General features: G+C 37.1%; 1 long non-coding RNA gene across 1 annotated transcript; it reads right to left on the bottom strand.

The window, feature by feature from the left end:
• Positions 1-6,079: 6,079 nt before the first annotated feature.
• Positions 6,080-8,219, bottom strand: LOC145635019 (uncharacterized). The gene is made up of 4 exons (XR_014113739.1): positions 7,810-8,219; positions 6,928-7,108; positions 6,623-6,789; positions 6,080-6,160 (listed from the first exon to the last, which is right to left on the bottom strand). It is a non-coding gene; the product is annotated as an uncharacterized LOC145635019 (long non-coding RNA).
• Between the last annotated feature and the right edge of the window lie 7,033 nt (positions 8,220-15,252).

Here is a 15,252-nt window from a genome sequence, read left to right as displayed (position 1 = left end):
TACTATTGCTACTCCTATTGCTCTCCCTAATGTTGCCCCTAACACTAATGCTACTGCTTCTAATGCTGCTGCCAATCGGAGGTGGTTCCGCTGGCAGGCTGGACCACACCCCACTCGCGGCACCCAGTCTTGACCAAAGCACCTCCACGACCTATTCTGCTCTTACGGACAGTGCCTCGGATAGCGGCTCCATGGCTGATCCATGGAGCATGAAAATAATGGTACTTGGCTATTCATGGGTTTACAAGGTTAAGCTTAACTCTGATAACACACTTGAGAGATTGAAGGCTCATCTGGTTATATTTGGAAATCATCAGGTTGAGGGCATTGATTATACCGAGACTTTTGCTCCCGTGGCTAAGATGGTAACTGTTCGTGCTTTTCTTGCTGTTGCTGCTGTAAAGAATTGGGAATTGCATCAGATGGATGTCCACAATGCATTCCTTAAAGGTGATCTTAATTAGGAAGTTTATATGAAGCCTTCCCCTGGGTTTCATGGCTCTCAACCTAGTATTGTGTGTCTTCTTCGGAAGTCGTTGTATGGTCTTCGCTAGGCACCTCGCTGTTGGTTCTCTAAATTAGCCACATCTCTGAAAAGGTACGGATTTCTACAATTGTACTCTGATTACTCTCTTTTTACTCTGCAATATGGGTCCATTCAACTTAGTGTTCTGGTGTATGTTGATGACTTAATAATCTCTGGCAATGATTCTTCTGCAATTGCAACATTCAAATCTTATTTGAGCGACTGTTTTCATATGAAAGATTTGGGTATGTTGAAATATTTTCTTAGCATCATCAAGGTTGCACGTAGTCCGGAAGGCATATTTTATGTCAACGGAAGTACACTCTTGATATTATTGAAGAGTCTAGCTTGCTAGGGGCATGTCCGGCAGGTAATCCTATTGAGTAGAATCATAATCTGGCTAAATCAGAGTCCTGTATTCTTTCTGATAAAAAAATATATCAACGGCTTGTGGGTCGTTTGATTTATTTGTCTTTAACTAGACCTGATTTGGCTTATACGGTTCATATCTTATCTCAATTTATGCAACAACCGCGACAAGATCATTGGGAAGCTGCCCTTCATACGGTACGATACTTGAAAGGATATCCGGGTCAGGGGATCCTATTGAGTTCATATTGTGATTTTACATATTACATTATGGTGTGATTCGGATTGGGCTACTTGTCCTTTGTAGAGATGATCTATTTCTGGTTGGTTGGTGTTTCTTGGAGCTTCCCCTATATCTTAGAACACTAAGAAGCAAGACACTGTGGCTAAGTCTTCTACAGAGGCCGAATTTCGTTTAATGTCTAAAACCACTGATATGTTGAAGTGGTTGAAGGCTCTACTTTTGAGTTTGGGTGTCTTGCTAGGGGCATCTCTGAAAAGTTTGTTTTGTGATAGTTAGTGTGTTTTGTATATTGCGTAGAATACAGTCTTCCACGAGCGTACTAAACACATTGAGGTTGATTGTTATTATGTCCGTGATGCGATTCACGATGGTGTTATTAGTCTGTCTTATGTGAAGACAACTGATCGGCTAGAAGATATATCTATAGACACCTACTTTTAGCCTCCTGTCCCGACAGGAAGTGCAATGACGATAAATAAAACCATCCTCGTGTTGGATCGAAGTGAAGAATGCTTATGGATAACTAATTAAACCACAAAACACAAACGACTAGCCCAAATAAAGAAACAGTGCCAAATAAATTCAATTAATTAAATCTGATCATAATTAGGTTTAAGCCCGTACATAAAACCCAATAATGTCGAATTTAGGACACCTTGGGTCAAAATAAGCGCTGCCGCAGAAAATAACGCGCGCATCTTAAAGAGTTGCGCTGGGCTGGCGCGCGCTACTAATTAAGTTGCGCGTGACACTCAGCGCGACTGCCAGAGTTGCGCTTGTGAAAGATTCAAAATTTCAGAAAATTGGAAAATCTTGCCATAAAGCCGAGCACCGCAACTCAATCACTTGCGCTAGGTGGCCGCGCGCAACTAATCCTGTTGCGCGCGACACCTGCTACATCAGAATGCTCAAAACCTTAAACCTACTCATTCCCCATAAATAGAGACTTAATCCGAGGCTTAAACAGACGGAAATTAACCTTAAACTCTGGCGAAAAACTTGCGAACTTGTGCTACCTAACCCCTCTTGCCCTAAACACTCACCCCTTTGATATTTTGTTACTACGGTGGAGGTTCCCGAACAAGAAGAAGTCCATAAGGGTTCTAAACGAAAATCTAGCAAAGAGAAGTGGTAAATTCCCGAGCACTTAGATAAATCATTTTTATTTATTTGTTTAAAAGAACTTTAATGAATTAGTTAGAGTTACTTGATCACTTTAAAAGATTTAATAAATCAGTTCCAGATAGTATCTTGCGTTAAATAAGATTAGAATTGAATAATTAATTGTTGGTTGATCACCTAAGCCAAGGGGAATATTGTTTATTTCTTGTCATATTCACGAATTTGATTAAATAAAGAAAAAGACGTTGCAATGTAATTCCTACGTGAATTAATGTGTGTAAATTAAATCAACTAACTTAGTTTTAGGTATCGCGTTGCATATATTGTTTGGTGATGGAATTGTAAAAAAGGAAGAGCTAGTGGAGTCCGTACTAGGGCTAGGATAGTGATTCCCCTCTAAAGGGAATGTTATTTTAGTACCCTCGCTCCCGAACTCATTTGTGGTTTATCTAAACCAATTTTGGCATGGGTAAACTTACGATTCGTGCTAATTATTCCATGAACTCCACATGGAAGAAAGGCATGAACGAGGTTTATGAGTTTTCCTAAAACTCATTCGTGACTCCTACTTGTTTCTTATAAAAAAGTGTAATGATAGAATCAATTCTAATTCATGGTCCCCCATACAGTCCAGAATTAAAATCCTACTACACCTTAACAAGTGTAAAGTCCTAAGCTTTTAAATCGTCATGGCATCTAAGGAAGGACCCCCTTACGATGGGATCACCCTCCTTAATTACAGTGCGACTCCACTTGGGAATTAGGGGTTACATGATTAGTTCTTAGTTATGGTCCAAGGTTTCCAACACTAAGTTGCCCATGGGTTGTAATGGGAATTAACTTGGATAATCTCTAGTTAGAGAGCGAGACTTGAATGCATAATATCTTCCTTTTGCTCAAAAGTAATAACCAAATAAGCAACATTGCATCATGTATAATCATAGCACACTTCAACCTTTAGGGATTGGCTCATTGATTAGGGGTTGCCAACACTAGGCTTCTATCCCGAAATCAATAACAATAATCCCACCCATATCGCCAACAAAATGTTAGGAGAGCGATGTCATGAGTCAACACGTTGAGTTATTGATTTGTGCATCGTTTCTTAAGATATGGTACCTTTAAACACCCAAGCCTTTTAAACTTAGAATGGCATTGCGTGGATCTTGGCTTATGACATGCTTTATGTGATTATGTGACTATGTGCAACGTGTTAGGATCGATAGTCTTCTTTTTTCCTTTTTTTTTTAGTTTGGTCTAGGTTCCTAACTACGAAGTTGGCCCTTTGTAATTTTGAGTCGTATTTGATGGGTAACATAAACAAAAATCAAAAAGCAAACGATGACAAAACAAAAAAAAAAAGCGCTTGAATTAAAAAAAACCTCTTACGAGCAGGTGGCGCGCGCAACTCAATGAGTTGCGCGACCCTTACCAGCGTAAGAGATTCTGATGCGCGCGCCAGCCGCGCACAGCTTAATCACTTGCGTGCACCCATAGTTACGAGTCGATTTGATTTCTCAAAAAATAAATTGTTTCCATCAATATCTTCATTGAAGAATTGTTTAAGGGTGATGTTATCCGTTCGAATATATCTTGCATCATTTCTCTTTTTTTTCTTTCTCCTAAACAAGCGTATCGATATTCAAGCTTGGGAACGAAGACTCCCGGGCGCTCGTATTCTACGTTTACCATCAAGCAATCAACCCCTTTCAAACCACCTTCCCTCGACAAATAGTCCTACGTACTCCAACAATAATGTCAACCATCGTGCAACTCCAAGAAGAGATTGCTCGCTTGAGAGAAGAAAAGGATCAATAGGCCAAGTGTAGACACCCATTAGTGTCTCCTCAAAACAAAACCCGGTAATGAATACTTTTCACGTCGAAACATTATCGAATGAAGTGAAAGTCTAGTGTTGTGGTTAGTTTTAAAATTCTTTTCTTCTTGTTTTCAAAAACTTAATTTGTTTTCCAAATAATAGTGTAGTTGGATAGGGCTCGAAAAGATCTTTCCAACGATATATTATAAGCGCAATTCCGATGAATAATGAGGAAGTTATTGCCAAATTACTAAACTAGGCCCGATTTGATCTTTATATGCGGTTTAATGATCTAGAGGAGGGCCTATTATGAATTATTATTCCTAATGCAATTATGATTGATTATATTCTTCTAGAATCTTCTAGATGGTTCTTTTAAATCCTAATTTGATTAGCATTGATAAATTGAGTTTTAAGAGTTTTATTTGGAATAAAAGAAGTGTTTTAAAAGAAATTACGATTTTACCCCTCGTACGGACTTTTACGCTTAATTTTATCAAAAAATAGAAAACGTGTGGAAAAATCTCCTGCAATGCCGAACGCCAGGCTGTCGCCTAGCGACAGACTCTATCACGCGGCGACAACGACGTGTTTTATTCCTTTGCAAACTCCGATTCTTTTTTATCATATCCGAATTGTTTTCATTAGAAATAGCGTCCTTAGACCTCCGTTTTTAATCACCAACTCTCATCAAGAAATTCTTGATACTCACTCTCTCTTTCTAAACCAACTTTTCACAAACAAAATTCCGCACTCACAATATCAAGACACACCTAGCATAATTCGAAGTTGCCTTCGCCCTAGACGTGAAAGGTTTGATATTTCTGAGGGTTTGGTCCCAAATCTCTATTTCAATTATTTAATTCTTAGATTTATTATTTTCCTTGAAGTTACTAACGTGTGTATTTTGTTATTAGAAAGAGATACGAGGCATCGAAGTAAGTAATTTAATTGATTTATTGATCTTTTGATATAGAAATCATGCTTAGATTGTTATTTTTATTCCTAGAATCATGTTTAGGATGTTTTATTTGCTTCCCAGTATCATGTTTAGGGTTAACTAAAAATTTCTAATATCAAGTATGATTTAAATAATGCTTCCTATTTTCTTTCCTAATATTCATGTTATTATATTAGTATCATGTTAGGGTTAAAACTTTGATCTTTAATGTTTATTGACATGATAGGATTTATTATTAATCTTGTTAGTATCATGCCTAGGATCTTGCAATTATTATGCTTTTTTCTTAACATGAACATGATTATTTTAATTATGATTATAATGATTATGATTTTTATGATTATTAAGCTGCTTGATATATGTTTATTGTTATTGCTTGATCACACCTTTTATGTATGTTTAAAGGGAATTCGTACTTGTAATCATGCTTAATAAGATAATAAATAATCTTGTTTAGGTTAATTTGATTATAATTCAAGTGATCACCAATAATAGATTTGTTTGTGCATTAATATTCAACCAATATAGGTTAAACAGGTTTAGGAACTACTACAAAAAAGGCTTTATAGAACGGTTAAAATAGGCTTTATATAACGCCTTAGGACCGTTTTTCTGCTAAGCGATGTATAAAGTATATAGAACGGTTCATGGAGGCTTTCTATTAACTCAACTATAGAGAACGGTCATCACACACAACCGTTCTCTATTCCCTAACTAAAATCAGAAAATAAAGAAGGAATACAGAACAGTTAGTCTATTTGACCGTTCTATATAGCATTACTAAAGAGAACGGTCAAGTCATATATAACAGTTCTCTAATCCTTATTTTAAAATTTAAAAAAAAACTAATATACGGTATTTCTATAAATTAAAATACCATATTTTAATTTCTTGCTATAATAATTAGGAAACAAATTAAATAACGGATTGTAATAATATTGCATTTGAAATTTTAAAATTATAATTGAATATATTAAAAATATAAAAAAATATTTACAATAAATTTAGTATGAAAATAAAACATAACAAGATAGGTACAAATCAAACAAAAATATTTACAATCAATCGTTCTTATTTCTTCTCTTCCCGGCGTTCCCCTTTTCTTTGATAGTTGTAAATCTACAAACAAACATGAGATATAAGTGAACATTTATTTGAATAAAATTAATTTCAACATAAAAGAAAAAAGTTCTACTACAAAATTCTATGTTCTGTAATTTAAAAGCAATAGCACAGTTAGAAAGACTATATGAGAAAAATTCAAAAACCCAAAGGAGAAATCAATAAGAGAATGAATTACTCATTCATACAAAATTAAAGAGAATACTACATTTTGCATTAACATAACAAAAAATTAAGAAATTTAACTCAAAGCATATCTAGTATTATAAAAAGCCAAAAGGGAGAATTCAGACTAATAAAAAGAGTAAAAGTTGGTCTCCAACATCAAAGACAATACCAGAAATCGTATCTAGTAAAATGAATTATGAAGCACAACCATTTATAGCAGAGGTACTACCCAATAAAAGATCTAAAATTACATCAGGGAATTAGTTATTTTACTATAATGAAGTTAGCTACCTTTGATTCACTTTGCCTCATCCATACTCATAGAAAATTCAACACATGCAGTAGGATTACACACTCATTGCAAGCAAATAATGGTTCATTATTTCCATCACATTCTATTTCATCTCTACAAAATGTGACATAGCTATCCACTCAACTAGTTCTTTCACATATGTCACCTGTAATCACACCAAAATTACAAAACCAAGTTAAATATATCCCAAAATTTTTGAGTCAAAATTGTTACAAGTTCAATAATCTATGAGGTAAAATGGAAACAAAATCAGAAAGAAAAAATCAGAAAGAAAAAAAAATACTTTATTAGAGGAAAGAACGAGCAGCTCTCGTAGTGGATGTACAGAGGATGAAATGTGATGGGCGTGTGGTGTTGGCAGCTAGGTGGGGGTCTTGATTTCCCAACAGCTTGATTGAATATACTCACATTGAGGATGATCTCTTCTGTTTGATGGGGTAGAACAAGTGTTCTTGGGTTCCAACCTGCAAGGCGAGCGGAGATTAATGTAACATTATTCTCTTTTATTAATAACATCACTTTCGTTATCAAAAAGAAAAAAAATGAATTAACCTAACCTACAAAATTACCAATCGAAAGTTACAATCAAGAACTTTAAATTAGTTCAATTACTTGCAAATGTAGTCGGATTATATTCTAAATTCTAGCAACACCCATTACTCTATAAGCAAATCAAAGTTCGTGAATTGTTTAAGAACATGCCAATATCATCCTTTCATCAACATTGATAAGAACGAACTCGTTTCAAATGTCCCAAACTCACAACCAATAACTAGCTACCCACTTATAGCCATATTTGTTTGACCTCAGAAAATTCGAGAAAGGTATCAATCAGGGGCTCTAAATTTGACCTAGGTTATATCAATTTTTCTTAGATTGATTTGATTGATTATGAAATTAATTTGATTGTTTGAAAATATAAGTGTAATTTGATTGAAATTACTGCAGTTTTTCATTCACAAAAAACTGATTGAAATAATTTCCTAAATTAGAACTTTAATCCACCTAAAAATCGAATAGAACTACTGTAACTTGATGAATACTATGATTGATTTATCATTTTTACAATTCAATTGAATAGTTCATACAATAAATACTTCAAATAGATCTACAATTTTCTAATCAAATTTGTACATTTGAATTAGAAGAAAATTAGAAAGCCTACCTTGATATTGCAGTGGTGGCGCGGTGATGCGCGCAGAGGTGCAGTCGTGGTGGTGGGTGCGGAGGTGCAGTGTTGGCGAGTCAACGCGGAGGTAGCAGGCTTGATGAATTTGAGAAGAAGATAACTGCAGTTCATTTTTGGAGTTACAAAAAAAAATTGAAAATAAAGGATGTAAATTGATATAGGCGTATGAAAATTTTCAATGGCCTTTGGTTAAATTTTTAGGGCAAAGTTCTAGTCCGTCAAAAAAAAAAAAAAAATAAATAAATATACACAAAACGTTTGTCAAGTGCACCGTTGTATATTGTTTAACATAAGTTATTAATAATTTATTAATATTTTCTAAAAACTAATAGAGAACGGTCAACTATAAGAGCCGTTCTTTATTTATTAACTCATAGAACACCTCTTCCACATACGTTCTATATTTTTGCATAGAACATCTATCTTTGTTAACCGTTCTATATTTTGCGTTTCTTAATCAAATTTTCGTTGTAGTGAGGGTAAACCTATTGATTGCATGTTAGTCATAAAGCGCACATGAATACGAGAACAATAGAGTAGAGGCATATTTTTAGGGCAGGTTTTGTCTCTTTTATATTGGATTCGTACCTTCATCCCCGAACTTCCAGTCTTGGTTCCAGACCTATTGGAGTTGAAGATCTCTTGGATCGTTAAGGGGTGTAACCTTCACCCTGTGAACAGTTTACAAGTTCCTAAAACTTGTTGGCGACTCTTTTTCTCTATCTTCCTTCCTTTGGACTCCACCATGCTTAAGTGTATGATCACAGTGGGGTTCAAGTTTGGGGTAATGCTTGAAATATTCCCTACACCGAGGAAAGAAGAATTAAGAAACTTGAAAAGGCTGAAAAGAAAAATGCCGAGAGTCTAGCCTTGCAACAAAAGATGGAACAATTATCCGTCAAAGAAAAGTCGTTAAAGAAGCTTGTTCTTCGTTCTACCATGGGGAACAAGTACTTCGACGTAGAAAAGTTTGCTCCTCCCCCAGGACTTGCTTTATCGGAAAAGTTCGTAGCTACGGACTTGCCAATATTTAAGGTGACCAATAATCCACAAAACCATTTAATGTGTTTTACTGACACCATGGCATTAAAGGGAGTTGATCCTAAGCTTTATGCTTTGACTTTCCCTTTATCTCTAGACCCAACCGTGAGAGAGTGGTACTGTGGTTAGATCCGAAATTCAAAACAACATGGGAAGTTCAAATCGACTCTGCGTGAACTTGAAATGCTTAAGCAAGGCGACGATGAAGGTTTCCTTGCTTTCTATAGTAGATGGCGAGAAAAGGCGGCTCACCTTGCCCAAAGGCCACCTGAACTCGAGTTAGTACAAAAGTTCATTGACAATTGTCATGAAAAGAACAACAACCATCTACGTTACCATGGTTTAGATACTTTTCAAAAGGTCTATTCTTTGGCTACTAGGATTGAAGATGATCTTGCTAAAGAAAAAGCAAACAAACCTTGTCATCATCAACCTAGGAATAACTACAAAAGGGGAATGAAAATACTTCATCCTCTATTAATGTATTTGCGACTTCCACGCAATATAATAACAGTAATGATCCACGGAAAAGATGGACAAAAGAAAGAAAATTAACACCATTTCCTGTAAGCTATAAAGAATTATTAGAAAAATTGAGGGAAAAAAGGCTTACTTGCACCAACAGGGCCAAGACCACCCACTCCACCAGAAAAAAGAGTTGCTAATTGGGATGGTAATGCTTACTGTGCTTATCATAGAGGTGTTAGGCACGATACTGAGCGTTGCTACGTCTTAAAACACAAAATACAAGATTTAGTAGACAATGGTAGAATCCACACGCCTAAACCTAACAATAATGCATCCCCATTAGGGGTGTTTTATATTGATGAGGACCATATGGGAAGTGATACATTCAATCCTTTGGACTATATCACACCTATAGGAGAACCTCTAGCCACAATACTCATAGGGGAAACTAATGAAGTATGTGGACTATGAGGCGACGACTTTCAAGACTTATATGTCTCTAAGTATGCCGCCGTCCCACCTCCATCTTGTTTACAAAATGAGACAAATAGAGCGCTTGATTGGGATCATTTCTTGGTGAAGTCACAAGACTTATCAAATCTCTCCTTAGATGAACAGTGGCATCAAGCACAACTCATGGAACATCTTGAAATGGAGGCACCTTCAAAACCTCTAGAAGAAAGTTGGTTCATGAGTCCTACAATTAACCCAAATGAGATAGATCATCTAATTCATTATAGGCGAGTTTACCAAGTGCCACCAAATGGATCTTCGACCACACAAAATCAAACTCAAGATCAAGTAAAAAATCCATTACCACCACCACTTGAGGTGGAAGATCCATTGGTTAAATAACTTTGCCAATCCAAGGCGAATGTTAGTATAGGGAATAATTTCAAGCGTTAAACCCCTAGATTGAACCCCACTGTGATCATACACTAAAGTACGGTGGCGTCCAAAAGGGAAGAAGATAGAGCAAAAGAGTCGCCAACAAGTTTTCGGAACTTGTAAACCGTTCACGAGGTGAAAGTTACACCCCTTAACGATCCATGTGATCGCCAACTCCATAAGGTCTAGAACCAAATAAGGATTCAGGGATGAAGGTACAAATCGAACCTAAAAGAGATTAAACCTGCCCTAATAATAGGCCTCTACTTTATTCTGATCGTATTCATGTGCGCTTTCTAACTAACATGCAATCAATAGGATTAACCCTAAACCTGTTTATCTATGTTGGTTGAATATTAATGCACAAACAAATCTATTATTGGCGATCACTTGAAATTATAATCAAATTAACCCTAAAAAAGATTATTAAATATTTTATTAAGCGTGATTACAAGTACGAATTCCCTTTAAACATGCATAAAAGGTGCGATCAAGCAATAAAAATAAATATCAAGCAACATAATGAATAATCAATATCATGAATAATAATAATAATAATAATAATAATAATAATAATAATAATAATAATAATAATAATAATAATAATAATAATAATAATAATAATAATAATAATAATAATAATAATAATAATAATAAAAATAATAATAATAATAATAATAATAATAATATTCATAATAATAATATTCATAATCATCATAAATTATAACAATTATAATCATAATCATGTTCATGTTAATATTAAAGCATAATAAAAATAGCAAAACCCTAGGCATGATACTAACAAGATTAATAACAAACCCTAGCCTGTCACTAAGCAATAAAAATCAAATCTTTATTAACCCTAACATGATACTAACAATCATAAATATTAGGAAGAACATAGGAAATATCGCAGGAATCATAATAAGCATATTTGATATTATAACCTTTTCCCTAAACATGATACTAGGAATCATAATAACAATTTAAACATGATTTCTACATCATAATATCAATTAAAACCATTAAAGTACTTACTTTGATGCTTCGTACCTCTTTCTAATAACAAAATACACACGTTAGTAACTTCAAGGAAAATAATAAAACAAACAATTAAATTAAATAATTGAAATAGAGATTTGGGACCAAACCCTCAGAAATTAAACCTTTCACGTCTAGGGCGAAGGCAACTTCGAATATGGCTAGGTGTTTCTAGATCTTGCGAATGCGGAATTTTGTATGTAAAAAGCAATTTTTAGAAAAAGGGAAAGAGAGAGAGATGCATGAATGATTAAGGAAATCTTGATGAGAATTAGCGAATGATTAAAGAGAATGAGAGAATTGAAAACTGATTGTAGGTGAATGAAAACGAAGTTTTTACGTCGTTATTTATAGAGAAAATTAGCCAAAAAGATAAAATTAACAAAGCAGAGTATTGGCGCAACTGAAACAGAGCTGGCGCCAACCCTAGCTAACTGGCACCAGACACCAACACTAGCGCCAGGCGCCAATGGCTGGCGCCAGGCGCTAGGCCTAGCTCCAGGCGCCAATTCTCGGAGTCAGGCGCCAAGCTTGTTTTTGACGCGCTTTCTCAAATCAGATAAGTTTTGCCGTACAGGAGGATAAAATCGTATATTTTCCTCAAAAATGCTATTTGATTTTAATTAAAACTCTAAAAAGTCAACAAAAGTCAATTTATCAATGCTAATTGAATTAGGAATGAAAAGAACCTTCTAGAAGAATCTAGAAGACTAAAACCATTCCTAATTGCATTAGGAATGATAAATCATATTAGACCCTCCCCTAGATCATTGGGCCGCATATAAGGCTCAAACCGGGCCAAGTTTAGTAAATTGGCCATAACTTCCTCAATATTCATCGGAATTGGGCTTATAATATATCGTTGGAAAGGTCTTTACAAGCCCCATCCAACTACACTACTATTGGACCCCTATCATGGACCAAACAAACTGGATTGGCTGTTTTCTTAAGATAAGTTTTCAAATACACAGAGAAGAGAAAAGAAATTAAAACTATCCGCAACACTAAACTTTCCACACTTTCGCTTCATTCGATTGTGATTCGACGTGAAAGGTACTCATCACCGAGTTTGGTTTTGGGGAGACACAAATGGGTGTCTACAGAAGCCCCCACTTTGACTGAGTTTGGAGAAACGCAAGTTTTGAAAACAAAAGTCAAAGTATCGATAGGGACGGAGAATGATTCAGAACGTTCTGTGATCCTAAATCACTCTTGTAACGCCGATACCTGCAAAACTAGCGTTAGTTAAAAAGATAAAAGGGTGAAGAAAAACGTATCTTGCGCCGTCGAGCACACGTCTCTGAAAGTAACCGATTTGCTGCCGCTTTACTGTTTTGATGACTTCCTGCAAGCTAGAGAATTCCATCCCGCTTGAAAACCGCTACGCCTGTAACTGCTTCCAATATAGAAGATTACTTCGCCTGAAACGATCCTCCTCCGCTTTGATAATATTCCACGTCCAAGGGAATACTATCGAAGATTATTTCTCTCGAAACAATCCTCATCCGCATTGATAATATTCCACGTCCAAGGGAATACTATCGAAGATTATTTCTCTTGAAATTACCTTCAGTTGTTTGTGACAAATCTCCACAAGCTAGGGAATGCCGTCGAAGATATCCTCGCTTGAATTCATCCTCATTTGATGCGATAATTTTCCAAAGGAAATTACCGAAGACCTCCACTTGTCGATCCTTAAAAGTTCGCCTGAACTTTGCTTCCGCTATGCCTGTACGTCGGCGCTTCCGTTGCTTTGAACCTTTACATCGATGCCCCTGCTATTCTTAAACCAGTATGTCGGTGCCTTTTCTGCATTTGAACCTGTATGTTGGTGCCTTTTGTAAATGAGCCAATGCTTAGACGCTTTAAGCTAAGTGAGACGATCTTTGATCAGGTCGATCACTTTATGTAATCAAGCCGATTACTAAATATCATGTCAAAATGCTTAGAGGGGCTAATTGGCATACCAAGGAACCCAAAATATGTTGCAAAAAGGTAGAACAACCTCACCGAGTGGCTGAGTGTTCTAGCGCCGCTGAAAAGCCATCAGCGCCACACAAACAGCCTTAGCGTCAGGCGCTAGGATTGGTGCCAGGCGCCAAGCCTGATTTTTGACGCCAATTCCTAGGGCTTGGCGCCATCACGGGGCTTTCCTTAAATACCCCTTTCCTCTTTATTTTGCTGTTTGCTCGTCGCGTAAGTTGCTCGAAAAACCGTAGAACTTCAATTGCTTGGTTCTTGCTCGTTTCTCAACCAAATTCACTCAAATTAGTTGCAAATCAAAGCTCTTTTCATCTACTTTCCCGATCTATGTAAGTTTTCTTCAAACTCACATCAGTTTTTATGAATTTTTGACATGTTTACTCACAAATTTCATGTAAATTCGAAATTAAAAATGCTCAATTCACTTTGTTTATCAAATTTTATGCCATGAAATTGCTTGATTATGTTTATATATTGCCTTGGGAGTAATTTGAGACTTGTTTGACTCAATTTGGTGAAGAAATGAGCAATTTGCCATTTTTGGACCTCCTAAGGTCGTGAAGAACAATGTGACTCGTTCTTGATGTTTTTGCTAGCAATTCTTGTCCAATTTGTCACAATAATTACTATAGTATTGCAAGAAATTGTGTGATTGCTTGAAAAATGCCGTTATGCTAAATTTGAATTTGTGCTCTGTTTTAGTACTATGTACTCTGTTTTTTGCGAACATAGTTACATGTGGCTAGGCGAACCTTAGATACTATAGAACTTTAATTTATGGTAATTTTTCACAATGTAGTATGGCTAGACAGCGAGGTTCGGGTTCACGGTCCCGAAACACTCGACGGAAGCATGAGCCAGTAGAAGACGATGTTACACCATCTACTTCGCTTGGTCGACTCCCCGAGTGGGATGAGCGGACCCTGTTCTTTGCCCCCGTCCACCACATTTATGAGAGGATGAGACAGGGCTTCACGGTCGGGAGGACGCACTATCACGGTTTCGGCTGTGATGGTTTGGGCAATTTGTACAAGATTTACATCGCCAGGGATCTTGAGACGAGACTCCTATGGGAGTCTTGCGGACTAGCTACCTTGTTTGAGACCTCCGAGGCTATGGTTGCCTCTAGTGGGGGTCACCATATAGTACGTGCTTTGGTGGAGTTCTTCTGGGACACCACCAACACTTTCCACTTCCCCTGGGGCGAGATGATGGTCACCCCCACGGACTTCAGTCTCATTACAGGACTGGAGTTCAACTCTGTGCCACTGCTGTTCGACAGTGGAATCGACGTCTTTTCTGCTGAGGTCGAGGAGCTGTTGGGGCTGATCACTATTCGTGCCCGAGCTGAGGTCGAGACGTCTCAGTTTAGTGCCAGGGGGATTCGCCGCTCGACGCTGGCAGCGGCTTTTGATGACGATGCGACCACCCGAGAGCAGCGGATGCGCATCTTTGCACTGATGTTGTTGTCAAGGACGTTCTCTCCTGACAAGGGTACTAGGGCGTTACTTTACTACCTTCCTAATGTCCGCGACCTACACCGGATCAGGACTTATGACTGGGCCAGCTTGGCCTACACTAACTTCATTCGTGCACTGGGGGACTCGTGTCGACACCGGTTCTTTGGGACGAATGTCGCTTTGTCTGCCTTTTGGAAGGTCGTAGAGGTAAACATGATTCCCTATAAAGTTTAGCTCTACATTTTAGCTAGCATTTACTTACAATTTTTACTCCTTGTAGATCTGGTTCTACGAGCACTTCCCCTCTGCTGCGCCGGCGAGACCATCGCCACGCGGATTTCCAGTGAGCGCTTCTTGGGGCGGCCACCATGTGGATATGTCCACTACATATGTCCAGAACTGGATCATCACAGTACGACTTTTTATTTATTTTCCTTTTCGCGTCGCTTTAGGTATACTCTCGCCTGATTGATGTTCTTTGCAGGGGCCTGAGGTGGTGTACCGGCCGTGGGGCGGCTGGACAATCCCTGGGTTAGCC

This window comes from Chenopodium album, chromosome 6 (assembly GCF_948465745.1).
Source record: "Chenopodium album chromosome 6, dcCheAlbu1.1, whole genome shotgun sequence".
Classification (NCBI taxonomy): domain Eukaryota; kingdom Viridiplantae; phylum Streptophyta; class Magnoliopsida; order Caryophyllales; family Amaranthaceae; genus Chenopodium; species Chenopodium album.
The sequence above is the reverse complement of the archived record's forward strand: the minus strand, read 5'-3'. Positions and strand labels throughout refer to the sequence as shown.